General features: G+C 39.1%; 1 protein-coding gene and 1 pseudogene across 2 annotated transcripts in view; one reads left to right on the top strand and one right to left on the bottom strand.

The window, feature by feature from the left end:
- Positions 1-18,276, top strand: part of ABHD17B (abhydrolase domain containing 17B, depalmitoylase) — a 48,908-nt gene that overhangs the window by 16,936 nt on the left and 13,696 nt on the right. The gene's annotated exons all lie outside the window — the stretch shown is intronic.
- Positions 860-16,429, bottom strand: LOC114197903 (small ribosomal subunit protein uS5 pseudogene; annotated as a pseudogene).

Genomic DNA, 18,276 nt, shown 5'->3' with positions numbered 1-18,276 from the left:
CTTTTTAAAATAAACGATAGTTGACATTTCTTCCTCACTTGTGACAAGAGGCACATGATTTTATCCAGCTCTTGCACATTGTTATAGCCTTGATTTTATGGCTTAGGAAGTAATTTCTCTGCTAGATGATTTCATATCTCATGTATAACAAGGTTACAAGAAGTTAATATGGAGCAGTTAAAGCCCTCTAAGGCAACTGTTATTAATTTTATAACTTATTGGAGCTGCTGCTTAGAGAAAGAGAGCTACAGCTTATCTTAGATTAATCTTTAGGTAAGAAGGGCAAATCAATCTATTAGCATTAATTGGCACTTAAAATTATTTCTAGTTAAAAATTTATGTGTCTCCTATGAAACACCTAAAAGTTTTCTTACTGTTTCCTGCTTCTTTGTGGAAGTCTACAAGTAGACATCCCAAGCGTTATTTTATTCTAAGATGTTTTCCATATAATCATCCCCAAAGCTGCTGGAAGAGAGAGATACATATAATACAACATTCCTAACCTAATTCAATTTCTTCAGCTCAGAAAAAGCACCCTTTTTTTTTTTTAAGATTTTATTTATTTGGCAGAGACACAGCGAGAGAGGGAACACAAGCAGGGGGAGTGGGAGAGGGAGAAGCAGGCTTCCTGTTGAGCAGGGAGCCTGATGCGGGGCTCGATCCCAGGACCCTGGGATCACGACCTGAGCAGAAGGCAGATGCTTAATGACTGAGCCACCCAGGTGCCCCGAAAAAGCACCCTTTCTGTACCAACATGAAAAATGTGTACATGGACTTAATCAATTTTCTCTATGCTAGTTTTCTTTTTATCCTTGCCATTTGCCTTTTATTTTTGTTTTTTTAATAGTCTTTAATTCATTTATTGTTCTTGTATAAAGTATATGATGGCCACAGCAGGAGCCTGAGTCCTCTATATGGAGAGTCTGGTGTGGGTCGTTATAAGATGGTCAGTGAATTTCTTTCTCTCTTTTTTTTTTTAAGATTTTATTCATTTGAGAGAGACAGGCAGAAAAAGCACAAGCAAGAGGAGAGGCAAAGGGAGAGGCAGACTCCCCGCTTAGCCAGGAGCCCAATGTGGGGCTCCATCCCAGAACCTGGAGATCATGACCTGAGCTGAAAGCAGACACCCAACCATCTGAGCCCCCCATGCGCCCTGGTCAGTGAATTCCTGATATGGAGACTCGGTGAATGCAGTCTGTTTCCAGAGTCTGTGTGAGCTAGCTGTAAGTCTTGGGAATGGCGTCAGAAGTGGCAGTGCAGTCCTTGGCTGAGAGGGGGCAGTCGTCTCTACCGACCCCCGTCAGTGGCTTCTCGGGCACAGGGGCTGAAGTAATGCCAGTGCCTCTGGGGTCAGGGGTGAGGCGACCCAGCACAGAGCCACAGCAGCTGGTCATCTTGCATGGGACAATGTGGGGCTTGCCGTTCTTATTCCCCAAGTAGCCTCGCCACACTGATCGATGGAAAGTTTGTCTGGGATCATGGCCCCACGGATGGCTGTGGCGACCTCTTTGGACCACTTAACACCCAGACTGCCGTTTTCATTGTCATCTCTGATGGCAACAAATACTTTGAACTTGGTCCACTGGCCAGCACAGATCTGCTTTTTGTACCAGCATAGCCTTCAAAACCTCATCCTTGAGGAATGCCCCCAGGAAAAGTCAGTGATCTCAGATTCCTGGATGGGCAGGGAGAAGACATAGATCTCCTCCAGGGACTTAATCTTCATGTCCTTGACCAGGCCGCCTGGGATCCACTCCTTGTCCTCGGCCTTGGCTCTGCAAGCTCTGCAGTCTCCGCCCACTCCAACCACCACTGCTACCCCGACCCCGGATGCTGCTGCAGAGTCCGCCACCACGGCCTCCCATTCCAGGGCCCTCCCACCATTTGGTGTTTTTTCTGAGAAGGATATTTGCCTTTTAAAAGGTGGGAGAGTGATAGTCTCTTGTCCTGAGGAAGGGGTTTATATATGTCTTTTAGGAAGAGAAACATATATTCCTGTTTCTTCAGTTATTAGTATGATAATTTTATTATCTTTTTACAGATCTTCTATGAAAAGCTGGTAGCCTTATCTCACATCTCATTAGATTAACAGTCTAAAATTCTAACCTCTCCTCTCCCCAGTATCTGTAAATCTAAATTTTTTTTTTAAGATTTTATTTATTTAAATCAGAGTGAGCAAGAGAGAGAATATGAGCAGGGCCAGAGGGAGAAGCAGATCCCCCTGCTGAGCAGGGAGCCCCACATGGGACCTGAGCCGAAGGCAGATGCTTAACAGACTGAACCACCCAGGCGCCCCTGTAAATCTATTTTTTAGAAGTAAAATGTCTTGACCACGTTCTCTGGAACCTCCACTGTATAAGTGACAGAACTAGGGATATCCCTTAATGCACAAGTAAAGGCATATCCCCAAACCAAGAATAAGTCTGCTACTAGAATTGTAATCTGGTTTGTGTGCAGTGTAGTCTAAATTCTATATTAATCATATAGAAGTGAATTTTGGGACGGAATCAAAGTGTAGGTAGGTTAACATCCAGGTTGATTTCTTCTGTGGCAGAAAAAACTCAGTGCAACATTGGATATAACCCATCTTTACCACAAATCAAATAGGTGTGAAAGAGATGAGTTCTTAGGGCTTTTCAAATACCTCTACAAAAGTTCAAATGCTGTAGTTGTTTTAGATTGGGTACATCGTAAGACTTAAGAAGCATAAAATAAGTATGTTACAGAAATCTTAACCTGAGAACTTCCAGATTTTTGAGATTGTTTTTAGGTCACTTTGTTAGTAAATATTTTGGATCCTTCTTCTAAAAACTTTACATATAGTTTGAGGGTCCATAGGACCATAGATATTCTTAATAGTGGTGGTATTTTGGATAGTTTTCAGGTTTGACCCCAAGCTGATAAAACACTGATTTTGCATGGAATTGATTAAATAGTACCTAGCTCAGAACCATCCAGATAAGAGTTTGTCCAATGTCAAGTCTGAGATCAATGTATCACAGTATGTTAACCTATACATTGCCACTTAGGGTAGAATAAGAAATAATAAGCAATTCGTTAGGCATTAGAATATTGACAAGATGGTACCATAGAGGCTGAAGGACTTGATACATTCCTCAGATTGCCCAGACTGCAAAGCAAGGTAATGTAGTACTTTTCTACCTCATAGATCAATATTGGCATATAGCAAAAATACTTAAAGTTCCTAAAATAAAACTATATATTTCAATTTTTCAAAAAAGTTAAATGTAAACATTACCTGCAATTCCTTAAACTTAAAAAATATTGGACATTTTATATTTGTAGTACTCTGAATCATCACTAAAAAATTCATTTTCCACTCTATATATTATTTAAAGGTATCTTCTAAAAGTATGGAAATGTATATGAAGGGCCCAGGAACTCCTGTTTCAAGAAGCTAGACTTCCTGGGCTTAAAAATGTTTCTTCCTTATTGTGTAATTAACCAACTGAACTACTTTATAAATTACCAACTATTAACCCCAAGGATGTATCTGTCCTTACTGTTTTGAACCTTATCACAGATAACATCTTTCATTGCATATACTTAATATTCAAGTATGCGTACTTCTAGCAGTGGCTGCCACACAGAAGTAACTCAGAAGCCCATGTTAGCTGAGCTTAAGCTTGTAAAACAAAACAAATCAAATAGTGTTGTCACTAACTTTTCACAATGAAGAATAAATTTGCAGGTTTGAAATTTTGATAAGTTATGAAAGCCAAGCTACTGTTTATTTATAAAAATATAATTACATATAGCTAGGTCCTGTAAAACCTTCACAAATATTAACCTTATTTGATCTTCATAACATCCCTGTAAAATAGATGCCATTATCATCCCCCTGGCCCAATTTACAGAAGAAGAAACAGAGAAGTTTAAATTTCCCAAGATGACAAATATAGTAAAGCTAGGATTCATATTCAGCATTTTGGGTCCAGAGTTCATGCTCTTAATAGTGGAGTTAAAAATTAGTGTGTGAGATGGGGCACCTGGGTGGCTTAGTTGGTTAAATATCAGACTTGATTTCAGTTCAGATCATGATCTCAGGTGGTGGGATAGAGCCCTGTGTGGGGCTCCACACCCAGCATGGAGCCTGCTTGCAATTCTCTCTCTACCCGCCCCCCCCACATACACACATGCACCCACGGCTATGTGCCTGTGCACTCGTTCTCTCTCTCAATAAATAAATGTGTGAGAATGAAGAATGAAGTGTTTTGCTATGGTGTGAACGTAAAGAGTATAAAGAGTCCAGTGGAAGAAGGAAAAAAAGGATGAAAGAGCTTCCCATTTCATACCAAAAAAAAAATTAAATTAAAAAAAATGTAAGACTGGGTGAAGAAAATAAAGGTGAGATAGTTGTTCAGAATGAGAGAGTATGTATCTGAGTAAAGAGGAAGGAAGTGGTTTTGGCCACCGGATGGCAAAAAATAAGTAAAATCTGAACTGGTATCTATATATTCACAGCTTTGCTGCTCTCTTGTGAAGTTGAGGTCACATTTTTAGAAAGGCAAATTTTAATACATAGAAGTGATGTATTTCATTGGACTTCAAATGTGTAAAGATTCTAGGAAGTCTTTGGATATATGCTTCAATATTATCAAATTTCTATTTTAAAAAGTATGCCTGAAATGGACCACCAAACTGTTCTCAAAGGTGGCATCATTTTACAGTAACACCTATACTACCAACCCATGGGGATTTGTCATTTGGATTAACTTTGATATGTTAATGAATGTAAGTGATAGTCCCATGGGATGCTGATGAGTGGCACTGAATCTAGAAATCAATTTGGGAAGAACTTTGAGTTCTTGAGTGTTGAACAAAGAACTTGAAATCTTTCAGTGTTTGTATTTCTGAACAAGGTATCCCTATTTACATCTTTTTTTAAAATCCTATTTTCTAGTTCTTTGTTAATGTATAGAAAGAGATGCAGTATGTTTTTGTGTACTGACTTAGTACATGACAACTTTGTAAATTCTTTTCCTTTTACTGCTTTTTCTTCATTTACTCCACTGGCCAGGATTCCAGCGCATTGTCCATGACCATGTAAGCTCAAGGTCTTAATGGTTAAACATTGGCAGTATTCTTTTTTGAAGTATAATTTTTCCTACCGAATTTTTATGTATGTACTTTAGAGATTAAGGAAATTTCCTTCACTTTTTACCTAAAGATTTTTTTTTATGATCTCCATTGTCTCTTGCTATTCTGTCCCTCTATTTTAACTCTTTCTAAAAATGCTTATGGTCAATTATTCTCAATAAAGCATTTTTAAAAAAGCAAAAACTTCTGTAGTAGCTGTTCCAATGAAATAAAAAATGGATGATATTTCACAAAACAGTGCTGCCTGTTGCACAGAAACTGCTAACATAATGAGTCTTAATTTAGCAATGCCTGATCTATAGTAGACTTTTGGAGTTTATAGATTTACCATCCAGTGTCAACTGCTAGAGGACAGGCAAAGAGGTCTGTCCTTGCAGTGCTGGGTAATGGGAATACTACCTATTTCAGAGGGTCACTTTGAGAATGAAGACCTGAATGAAGCAAGACCTAACACATCCGAAATTCAAACTGAGAGGTTGTTTGTTGCAAGAAAGAGTAAGAACTGAGGTCCTATCAGCCATTAGTAACAGATTTCTATCTCCAAGCCTTAAATGTGGAGTTGAATGATTCGTTTCTGAAAGCTTGGCAGCCTCCCTGGGCTATGTCCTAGCATGGAAATGGAGATGGAATTGGTATTAGTGGTACATAAACCAACTTGGGATTTGAGCCAGTTTGGAGCCCTTGGATATTATTCAGCCTTTAAAGGGAAGGAAGTTCTAACGCATGCTACAACATGATAAACAAGAAGATATTATACTGAGTGGAACAGTCCACTCTCAAGGACAAATAGTATATAATTCCACTTTTATGAGGTACCTAACGTAGCCAAATTAATAGAGACAAAACTAGAATAGTGGTTGCCAGAGGCTAGGGTAAGGAAGGAATGAGGAATCATTGATTAAATGGGTATAGAGTTCCAGATGGGAAAGTTGAAAGTTCTGGAGAAGACTGGTGGGTGATAATTGCACAACAATGTAAATGTACTTAATGCCCCAAAACTATACACTTAAAGATGCATAAAATGATAAATGTTACGCATATTTTGTCACAGTTTTCAAAACTAAGCATTGTTTCCCTGTGGAGATAAAAAGAAATCATTTTTTTTTTTAAGATTTTCTTTCTTTATTTGACAGAACACAAGCAGGGGGAGAGGGAGAAGCAGGCTCCCCGCTGAACAGAACAGGGAGCCCTGTGTGGGGCTCAATCCCAGGACCCTGGGATCATGACCTGAGCTCAAGGCAGACCCAACTGAGCCACCCAGGCACCCCAGAAATCATTCATTTTGGAAAGTAGAGCTGTGAGAAACAATCTCTCTCATGCCCTCACAAACACCTGCACCCTCCTCCACCTTATTATCTGCTCCCCCATTACAACTTATTAACTATAACTTGCCTAATATAAATTAGTATGCTTGTTGAGGTGCTTTGTTTTTAGTGTTGGGGGAAGCTTTGAGAATCTCTGAAGTTTTTCAAATTATAAATTTCTTTATTCTTTTACATGCTATAAATATTGAGTGAATCAGAAGTGTATGAGAATTTAAAAGCATCTTAATCATAAAGTTGCAGAACTATAAGAAACCTTAATATCTAGTTCAAATTTCTCATTTTATTGAAAAGGAACATTATGTATAAAGAGACTGACTTTCCTAAAGTCACCAACTTTTAGGTAGTAAAACGAGAACTGAAAGCCGGGTCACATAATTCTTAGCTTAGTGGTTTCTGGCCTATCCTATACTCAATGGAAGAATTTACTGGTTAGAAGTCCTAATTGCATTACTGGATCAAATAGATAAAGCTGTACGTGTTCTTGAGTATTTGTAAAGTACCTTCTGTTGCCACTGAACATAATAAAAGACACTCGTTTGTGTCACAGGCTGAAGTGTATGGGTGTGTGTGTGTGTGTGTGTAGGTGTATGTGAGAGAGATTTGAGACTTGAGTCTGATTCTCACATAGTCTATACTTAGAAATCCTCTTTATTTTACTAGTAAATATGAATAGTCATTGAAGAAGCAATCCTACAGCATGAAAATCCAAGGTGGACAAAGAGAGGAACAAACATCCAAAAAACACAGATGGACAGAACAACAAAAATTTATCTTCTTTAGTATTCGAAGAGATTTGAGAGGATATTATTCCCATAAACTAAAACAGAGTCCTAATGTTAAAAGTGATTCTAGGGACACCTGGGTGTCTCAGTCGGTTAAGCGGCTGACTCTTTTTTTTTTTTTTTTAAGATTTATTTATTTGACACAGAGAGACACAGTGAGAGAGGGAACACAAGCAGAGGGAGTGGGAGAGGGAGAAGCAGGCTTCCTGCCGAGCAGAGAGCCTGATGTGGGGCTTGATCCCAGGACCCTGGGATCATGACCTGAACTGAAGGCAGACTCTTAACGACTGAGCCACCCAGTGCCCCAAATCTTTTAAAAATAAAAATAAAAGTGATTCTGCACTCTAGAACACCAAAGTAATGATCTGTAAGATAAACTATAAGAAATTTCCTAGAGCATAGAGCTGAAAGAGGTGGGAAAAAGGAGAGAAGTTTATAGGTATAATGGATAATTTAGGATTCCTAAATAGGAATTCCTGATGGAACAGAGAAGGCAGAAAGGAAGCTAAAAAAAAAAGAGAAGGAAAATTCTCTGAGTTGAAGAAAGTCCTGGGACTTTTGATCAAAAGGACCTGTTCAATACAAATAGTATAGATATAAAATAACACGTTGATTTCAGAGCTAAAGACAGGAAAATCTCATAAATTTCTTGTGCGAAAGAGATGGGAATCACTTCAAAAAACAAAAATCAAGCAGGTATTAGACATCACCATCGGATGGGATGCTAGAAGATGTAGGTGAATGATTTAAATTTTGAGGGAAAGTTTTTAAAACAACCTATAATTCTGAAGCATGCCTAGTTTGTCGTAGGTATGAAACCAAAATAAAAACTTTTTGAAAGCATGGATAAAAATGTGGTTTACTTTACCAGGTCCTTGAGAAGGAGACAGGGCAAAGTGCTTGGAGATGTATTCCAGCAAAATCAAACAAAGAAATCCTGCCTTTAAAAGGTTAAAACATGAAATTAAGAATTAACAAAAGTATAAAAACAAAAAAAAAACAAAAGTATGAAGGGTGCCTGGGTGGCTCAGTTGGTTAAGAATTAACAAAAGTGATAAAAAATTGATAAAAATGGGATAAGAAATTAAATCCTGGGTAGGCAGACAATAGGGCTGTAAGAAATAACAAAATTGATAAAAAAAAAAAAGTGATAAAAAATTAAATCCTGGGTAGGCAGACAATAGGGCTGTAAACTAGCCCGGAACATAACTGTTTTAGATTAAAACAGAACTCACTGGGGTTTAAGAATGTCTTCAAAAACAGCATGGATTCTGTTGCACAAATTCTAAGAATAAAAAGTTAGAATGTGTCATACGTGATCTAAAAAGCTTGTGGAATTTCTGAAATTAAAAGAGACCCTAGAAAAATAAGTCACGTCAGAAGTCCAAATAAGAAGCAATCTGAAATGTGCCTTATTTTTGAGCAATTATCAGAGTATAAATACCTTCACACTTGAAATTAAGTGATATAAAATCACGAAAGCAGCTGCTTAACCAGCTGAGCCACCCAGGTGCCCCGTAACTCTGTATCTTTAGATAACAGTATTATATCACTGTTTCTTCCATGTTGACATCTACTTATAGAAGAGGATATAGCTCTCCCTCACTGCAGTTACACTCCTGCTTCCTATTCCCACAGTTTCCTCATTGGAACCTCCTATATCTTTGGATCTTTCCTTCAGATTAGTCTTAATTCCTCAGAAAATGTTCTTCCAGTGTAAACCTTTAGTTTTCTTAGTTGGGGAGGATATCTCGGGAACTGAATTCTTCGACTGACTTTTAATTAGTCCTTATTTTAGCCTGGCAGTGAGACTTATTTTATTTTTTAACCTCCTATGTGGTTCGAATTTTTTTTAACTCTTAAAAATTTAAATTGAAATACCAGTGTGAGTTCTCTTTTTGAAAAAGATTGTGTTCATCATTATAGTCAGCAATAATCCTTAAACTTTCTGAAACTTACGACTACTTCATTTAGATCATACTGTGCTATAGATGGGTATTATATGCTGTGGAATACATTGAGTAGGTGTTCATCTGAGAAGTTTCCCAGGAAAAGATTTTACTTCTTACAAATGTAGGGGAGAATAATGTGTTATTTGTGCAATGTCTCTACCAACGTACTATGGCAGCTTTTCGGTGATCTTTTGAGGATAAGCATGTTTTGGAAAGTCTTTCAGGAGAGGTGCCAAAAAATATGATTAAGGGAGGAAAACTTGTGCCTGTTCATGTTTTAGTTTATGCTCAGCAGTGTAGACAGGTGTGACTTGCTTCCCAGTCAACAAAAGCTTTATAGGAGTCCGTAATATTGACATGTAAAAATCAACCACCTGTCCTACTTAATCATTAGGAAGGCTTGATTTGCGTGTTAGGGCTTTGCTTAAGTGGATCACCAGGATTGTAAGTGTTTAGAATACTGTATGGGTTACATTCAGAAATTACTTGGCTAATAGGAATGTCTTTATAGTTTTTTCAAAAAGATTTTATTTATTTGCGAGAGATATAGCAAGAGAGAGCACAAGCATGGGGAGAGGGAGAAGCAGACTCTCCGCTGAGCCGGGAGCCTAATGTGGGGCCCTATCCCAGGACTCCGGGATCATGAAGTGATCATGAGCTGAAAGCAGACCCTTAACCGACTGAGCCACCCAGGCACCCCCGTTTTTATAGTTCTTTATGGTTTGCTTGTAGCTCCAGCACATGGAGACCCTTTCAAGAATGTGAATCATTTTACACGTCAAAAGCCTACATTAAGGGGCACCTGGGTGGCTCAGTTGTTAAGCATCTGCCTTCTAAGCATCTGCCTTCCGCTCAGGTCACGATCCCAGGGTCCTGGGATCAAGCCCCACATCGGGCTATCTGCTCGGCGGGGAGCCTGCTTCTCCCTCTCCCACTCCCCCTGCTTGTGTTCCCTCTCTCACTGTCTCTCTCTCTCTCTCTGTCAAATAAATAAAATCTTTTTTTAAAAAGCATGCATTAAAGTGTGTAATTGTCCTAATTGATTTGCTTTGCTCATTTTAATAAAATGGCCTTTACATTAGAATTTGGTTAAATGCAAATACCAGAACACTAATTCAGAGGGATATGTGCACCCCAATGTTTATAGCAGCCTTATCTACAGTAGCCAAATTAAGGAAACAGGCCAAGTGTCCCTCAGCTGATGAATGGATAAAGAAGATGTGTATATGTACAATGGAATATTACTCAGCCATGAGAAAAAAATGAAATCTTGCCATTTGCAATGGCATGGATGGAGCTAGAGAGTATAATGCTAAGTGAAATAAGTCAGAGAAAGACAAAAACCATTTGATTTCACTCATGTGGAATTTAAGAAGCAAAACAAACACGGAAAGGGAAAAATAAGAGAGGGGCAAACCAAGAGACAGACTCCTAACTACAGGGAACAAACTGATGATTATGGGGGGGGTTGGTGAGGGGTGAATTAGGTGATGGGGATTTAAGGAGAGTGCATGTTGTGATGAGCACCAGGTGTTACACGGAAGTGTTATATCACTGTATTGTACACCTGAAACTAATATGACACTATATTAACTAACTGAAATTTAGATAAAAAGGGGTGCCTGTGTGCTTCAGTAAGTGTCCGACTCTTGATTTCAGCTCACGTCATGATCTGAGAGTTTTGAGATCGAGCCGCACATCGGGCTCCACACTGGGCATAGAACCTCTAAAGATTCTCTCTCTCTCCCTCTCCACCCCCACTTGCACAAGTGTTCTCTTTCTCCTAAAAAAAAAAAAAAAAAAAATGACCGGGTTAGATGTAATGTTTTTGTCAAAAAACATTCTTCTAAAACCATTTTGTGTAGGTAATCTCATTTAGTTGTGTCATCTGCAGTGTTCAATAAGATCTATACAAATTGCCTGTATGTGCCAGGAAGGAAGAGCTCCAACATTTAAAGCTAGTAAGCATAGGAAGTATAAAAACTTGTTCTGGATTGCCTGGGTTTGAAAGGTTCTAGTAGTTCAACACTGCCCAATAGAGCTTTCAGCAGTGATGGAAATGTTCATTCTACACTATGCAATTTGGTAGGCACTACTCATATGTGCTACTGTGGCTGAGGAACTGACCATTTTTTTAATTAAAATTTAAGTAGCTATACGTAGTTAATGGCTCCTGTATTAGTGTAGTATTAAGAAACTGAGGGAAAACTTAAATATAGAAATAGTTACATTGACCTGTGTTAGGACTTCTGGTCCAAATTAGTTTGTTTGGCACAGCTAATACGCTCTCCAACTTCAATTCTGATCTTCTGATCCTTACTGCTGAACTTTTTTTAATTAAGAAATTAGGTTCATAAGCAAATGCTAGAATTGAGACTTTTTTTTAACAAGACTTGTCCTTTTTATTTTTAATTCAGTTAACATATAGTGTATTATTTCTTTCGGGGGTACAGGTCTATGATTCATCAGTTCATATATAATACCCAGTGCTCCTTACAATACATACCTTCCCCAATGTCCATCACTCCATTACCCCATCCCCTTACCCCCCTCCCTCCAGCAACCCTCAGTTTGTTTCCTGTAGATTAAGGGTTCCAATGCTAGGATTGAGACTTTGGTAACTCTGGTAGATGCATGTCATCTTCACCTCAACTATTTTTCTCTGTCCCCAACTCCTCCCATCAGTGGGAAAGGAATCCTATTTTGACAGTCCCAATAAATTTTTCCTAGTTGGGAAACTCCTCTAAACTTTTCTAAACTCACAGTTATTAAGGCATCTGTTCAATTTACCAATAAAACCACGTTTCCTAGGGTGTTTTCAGGTGACTCATTGGCCCAGTTACTATTTCTAGAGTCTTACTAGTATTTTTTTTAAGATTTTATTTATTAGAGCAGGAGCAGGGGGAGGGGCAGAGGGAGAAGCAGACTCCCCGCTGAGCAGGGAGCCCACATGGGGCTGGATCCCAGAACCCTGGGATCACCACCCCAGCAGAAGGCAGACGCTTAACTGAGCCACCCAGGCGCCCCAGGATTCATACTAGTATAACTCTAAAAAAGTAACTGACATGATTCCTTTTTAAAGAAAATAGTTCTGCCAAAATTTCTCTTTTCAGTTTGAAATATAAAAAATAGAGTACTTCAAAGAAATTTTTCCTTGGGGCGCCTGGATGGTGCAGTTGGTTAAACATCAACTCTTGGTTTCAGCTCAGATCGAGATCTCAAGTCCCGCTTGGGGCTCCGTACTCAGTGCAGAATCGGCTTGAGTTTCTCTCTCCCTCTGCCCTTCCACCCCCATGCCTGCGTGTGCTCTCTCTCTCTAAAATAAATCTTTAAAGATATTTTTTCGGGGCGCCTGGGTGGCACAGTCGTTAAGCGTCTGCCTTCGGTTCAGGTCGTGATCCTAGGGTCCTGGGATCGAGCCCCATGTCGGGCTCCCCGCTCCGCGGGAAGCCTGCTTCTCCCTCTCTTGCTCCCCCTGCTTGTGTTCCCTCTCTCGCTGTGTCTCTCTCTGTCAAATAAATAAAAAATAAAATCTTTAAAAAAAAAATAAAAATATTTTTAGGGTTTTAAGTGTCTGTTCCCATGTTAGTACAGTCCTTGTGGGGTGTATTCAGAGTTGAGTTTTCCTAGCAATGTCACCCCATCAAGTCCTGTGATCGCAGACGGTAGAGTGCCTTTGCTGCTGAATGCTATATATATAATGGTCCGAGAGAAGAAGGAAATACAACGTACCTCCAAAAGAAAAAAGTTTTAACAAACTACATTTCTGCATAAGGCATATACAAATAAGATAGAAAATGTGTTTAGAAAATATACTAAACACCTAGTTTCTAAATTACACTTATTTTGATCATTGTGAGTACTTTGGATGCTGTCTTAACTGAAAAAGGAGCATGCTGCCAAACTCCTTTAAAGGTGAATGAGGGCGCCTGGGTGGCTCAGTTGGTTAAGCGACTGCCTTCGGCTCAGGTCATGATCCTGGAGTCCCGGGATCGAGTCCCGCATCGGGCTCCCTGCTTGGCAGGGAGTCTGCTTCTCCCTCTGACCCTCTTCCCTCTCGTGCTCTCTATCTCTCATTCTCTCTCTCTCAAATAAATAAATAAAATCTTTTAAAAATAAATAAATAAATAAAGGTGAATGAATAGGGGTGCCTGGGTGGCTTAGTAAGTTCAGTGTCTGCCTTTGGCCCAGGTCATGATCTCAGGGTCCTGGGATGGAGCCCACAGTGGGCTCCCTGCTCAGCGGGGGCTCTCTCTCAAGTAAGTAAATAAACTCTTTAAAAAACAAAAAGGTGAATGAATATTCTGCATCTTTGTATGCACTGAAGTCTGTAATGTATTTGGCTCTCTAAACACCATCATAACAATCATGGTTTCACTTGTAATTTTAGTAAATGCTGCTACAGATTATTCACTTGGTACCCTTAAAGAATATTGAAGTAAGTTTTAATTTTCCTTACCTAGGGCTACTGAGCTATTATATTATTGACCACCTTTGCATAGTACTATTATGGTGATTTCCTTTGGATCAGTCTTTTGGATATGTTGCTCTCAAGGCTCCATTGGACAGAATTGACCTAACAGTGGATTCCCCCACCCCCTGCTTTTTCATAGTTGAATATATTCTTTGCCATCACTTCTGACTTTATTCTAATCTTTCCTACCTCCTGCTGTTAATAAATATCCACTTCATTTGTCTGTTTCTGGTGTTAGGCTCTGCTCTCTCTCTCTCTCTCTCTCTCTGCCCCTCCCCTCCTCTCTCTCTCTCTCTCTAACAAATCTTTTTATTTTTATTTTTTTTAATTTTTTATTTATTTTACTTAACAGAGAGAGACAACAGCGAGAGATGGAACACAAGCAGGGGGAGTGGGAGAGGGAGAAGCAGGCTTCCCGCCGAGCAGGGAGCCCGATGTGGGGCTCGATCCCAGGACCCTGGGATCATGACTGAGCTGAAGGCAGACGCTTAACAACTGAGCCACCCAGGCGCCCCTAACAAATCTTTTTAAAAAGTGGCTTGTTGGGGTGCCTGGGTGGCTCAGTCGTTAACCGTCTGCCTTCAGCGGTTCAGGTCATGATACCGGGGTCCTGGGATCAAGCCCCGCATCGGGCTCCCTCCTCAGCAGGAAGCCTGCTTCTCCCTCTCCCACTCCCCCTGCTCGTGTTCCCTCTCTTGCTGTGTCTCTCTGTCAAATAAATAAAATCTTTAAAAAAATAAAAATAAAAAGTGGCTTGTTTTTTTAAATGGTGACAGATGAACTGTTCTTTACATTTTGTGTAGATTTCTCATTTTTTGATTATTTTTCATTTTTGAATGCTCAGAGATTTATTTAAAAAATAATCTCTAGGAGATGTTGCTGTTATTCTGAATCATTGAGACTTCCAGAATTCTGATTGCTAAATAGATGTGCCTTTAACTAATTGGAAGCAGTTGGAGGTTTTCTAAACGACATGATAAATCCTGGCTTCCATAAAACAGAGTATGTAATAGTACTTTCCCAGATTTATCCGTGAATGTAGCCAAATTCAAGGTAATTCATTTTCAACTTTAGAATGTAGTTCTTAACCTGAAGCCTAGTATATATCAAAATTTAAGTGGTTTATTACATACCTACGCTCTAAATTGAGTAAGACTTTAAATCAGTATAGATCCTATTAAATGTATAGTTGTCAAAATATTACCCAAAATGAAGAGATTTAAGCATTTTAAAAATGTTTTCTCTAAAAAGACTTAAGTACTAGTAACATCTTGAACCCTGAAAGAATCATTTGTCCTTTTTAGATGGTGCTAATGTGCATCGATTTGCATTACCGAGAAACTATTACAAAGGAGATCAAAGGGAAATTTTTTTCACTAAACTGTTATTACATCAGGAATTGACAGGAGTCATTTCAATAATTTCTTCTGTCAAAAGAGAGGAAGGAGATAGAGTAGGTCATTCTATTTGGAGACATTTTTTAACCTTAGTCTTCCTGTTTTGCTGAGAGGGGACTCAGATGTTCATCTTTTTTTCTTTGTCATTGAACAGGAAAAAGTTATCAGGAGAAGCAGGTTCTTAAATTATTAATTCATTACAATTTTAGGAAATTCCTCCTGCTATAAGTGAAGTAACTTTAAAAGTCTCCTGCCAAAAGGAAAACCTTAATTTTCACAATGGACCATCTGTTTAACATTCAGTTGACCTTTTATTTTGTGACTTGATTTTGAGAGAGGCAAGATTTTCTCCTCCCTAGAAGACTGTCCTATCAGTGCTTCATAACACACTGAATGATTTGGGTAACTAGCTATGTTTTTCCCACCTGTACCCCCCAACCCCAAATTAAGTTCATAGGTTTTTATTATACTGCTTCTACTTTGCTCCCATACAAAAAAAACCTAAGTAATTATCACAAAACATTTTCTTTCTTTTTAAAAATAGGATTTAGTAAACCTTTTTTCTTTTTCTGTGGGAGTCTTTCAGGTGCAGAGAATTGACTTAATTTTACTAATTTACTAACTCGGGCGCCTAGGTGGTTCAGATGGTTAAGCATCTTCGGCTCAGGTCATGATCCCAGCGTCCTGGGATTGAGTCCTGCATTATTAGGCTCCCTGCTCCTTGGGAGCCTGCTTCTCTCTCTGCCTCTCTCTCTCTCTCTCTGTCTCTCATGAATAAATAAAATCTTAAAAAAAAACTAATTTACTAACTCATTCACCCAGAAAATAATTAGAAACCCTTTAATGTGTCAGGTGTTCTGCTTGGCTTACCCAGTGCTAAGCAACCAGATATGATTTTTTTTATTTTTTATTTTTATTTTTATTTTTTTATTTTAAAGATTTATTTATTTTAGGGGCACCTGGGTGGCTCAGTTGGTTGGGCATTTGCCTTTGGCAAATGATCCCGGGGTCCTGGGATCAAGCCCTGCATCGGGCTCCCTGCTCAGCGGGGAACTTAACTTTCCCCTCTCCCTCTGCTGCTCCACCTGCTTGTGCTCTCTTTCTCTGTGTGTCAAATAAATTAATAAAATCTTTTTTTTAAAACTTATTTATTTTAGAGAGAGGGAGGGAGAGAACGAGCAGGGGGAGGGGCAGAGGGAAAGGGACAGAGAGGATCTCAAGTGACTCCCTGCTGAGCACAGACCCAGTATCCACCTCTTGGTTTCTCTTGGTTTCACACAACCCTGAGGTCATGACCTGAGCCAAAATCAAGAGTCGGACCCTTACCTGAACCACCAGGCACCACAACCAAATGTGATTTTTGCCCTGTGGCACTCATAGTCTAGTTTGTGATGCATTGTCCTGATCAATCTATGAACATAAGCCCTACTCTTGTTTTATTTACTTCTTTTTTCCTTAACCTTCAACCTCTTTTCCTATTCCCCCCCTCTGCAAACATCCGCTCAGATACACAGGTCTTTAAATATGTAACATTTAGGTGTGGTTTTAATTTACATTAATGGTAGTATAAATCTGAGTTTATTCCTTTTTCTCACCCAGTACTGTATTTTTAAGCTCTAGCCATCATACTCTGCATAATATTCCATTGTCTTCGTCCAAAACATTTACTTACTCATTTCCTGGTGATGGAATCTGTGTTGCTTCCTATATATACCCTGGTACAAATAATGCTGCAGTGATCAAGCACCCTTGTACACATTTCCTTAAGGATCTCTGCAAGTATTTCTTTCGAGTACTTACCCAAGTGGAATTCTGGGTCATAAGTAAACAGAATGGCTTATCAGGCAGTTCACAGAACGGTTCCTATTTTCCCCTCTTCTTACCAGTACTTCATATTACTAGTTTTCTAATTTTTATTTTTCTTAGAGCTTTAAAGTGATATTGCTTGCATTTTTCTGATAATTGGTGAGAGTAGCCTTTCTTAATATACTTGATAGCCTTTTTATCCTGTAAATTGCCTATTAATATCTTGTGCCCATATGTTCTTCTGAGTTACATTTTTTTTCTTGTTTTTGTAGAAGTTCCTCATATTTAAGATGAAGCAACTCTGATAATTTTGGATGAAAATCATTATTCCCAAAGCATTTTTCACTGAATAGAAATCTTTATTTGAATGAAGCTAAATCTACCAATATTATATCTCTCAGATTTTTTTTTTTCAAGTTATATTAGTTTTGCCTTTTAGCTCTGTTAATCCATCTGGAGTTTGTGTTCTGCATACATACTGAGATGTAGGGCTCTAACTACTTTTGCCTGTGTAAATATGTGAATTTTTCCAGCACATCCTGCTAAAGAATTCATCCTTTTTTACTACTTTGAGAAACCAGCTTTGTCATAGATTATCATTTATACATAGGTCTGTTTATAAGCTCTGTATTCTCTTACAACTAGGTCTGTTTGTTTCTTTTTCAGCACTAGTCTGTCTTTATTATTTTGGCTTTTTGTAGTCTCTCAATACCTGGGAGAGAAAACTCCCAGCTACTCTGCAAATACATACATACTTTAGCTTGCTCTTTGCAAAATTACCTTAGCTTTCCATAGACTTGGTTGGGGGGGGTGAGGAAGGTAAAAAGTTTTTGTTTTTTTGTTTTTGTTTTTTTTTTAAGGATTTTATTTTTAAGTAATCTGTGTACCCAGTGTGGGGCTTGAACTTACAACCCTGATATCAGGAGTTACATGTTCTACCAACTGAACCAGCTAGGCACCACAGTAAACAGCTTTATTAAGATGTAATCAGGGGCACCTGGGTGTCTCAGTCATTAGGCATCTGCCTTTGGCTCAGGTCATGATCCCAGGGTCCTGGGATCAAGCCCTGCATTGGGCTCCCTGCTCGGCGGGAAGCCTGCTTCTCCCTCTCCCACTCCCCCTGCTTGTGTTCCCTCTCTCTCTGTGTCTCTCTCTGTCAAATAAATAAATAAAATCTTCAAAAAATGTAATTCTCAGGGCACCTGGGTGGCTCAGTCATTAAGTGTCTGCCTTCGGCTCAGGTCATGATCCCAGAGTCCTGGGATCAAGCCCCGCATCGGGCTCCCTGCTCGGCGGGAAGCCTGCTTCTCCCTCTCCCACTCCCACTGCTTGTGTTCCCTTTCTCGCGGGGTCTTTCTCTGTCAAATAAATAAATAAAATCTTAAAAAAAAAAAAGAGGGTCTCGGTTTGGTAAGCCTT

This window comes from Eumetopias jubatus, unplaced genomic scaffold, assembly GCF_037043125.1.
Source record: "Eumetopias jubatus isolate StellerSeaLion01/CBP00866 unplaced genomic scaffold, mEumJub1_p1.0 scaffold_15, whole genome shotgun sequence".
NCBI classification, from domain to species: domain Eukaryota; kingdom Metazoa; phylum Chordata; class Mammalia; order Carnivora; family Otariidae; genus Eumetopias; species Eumetopias jubatus.
This window is presented reverse-complemented; position numbering and strand designations above follow the sequence as displayed.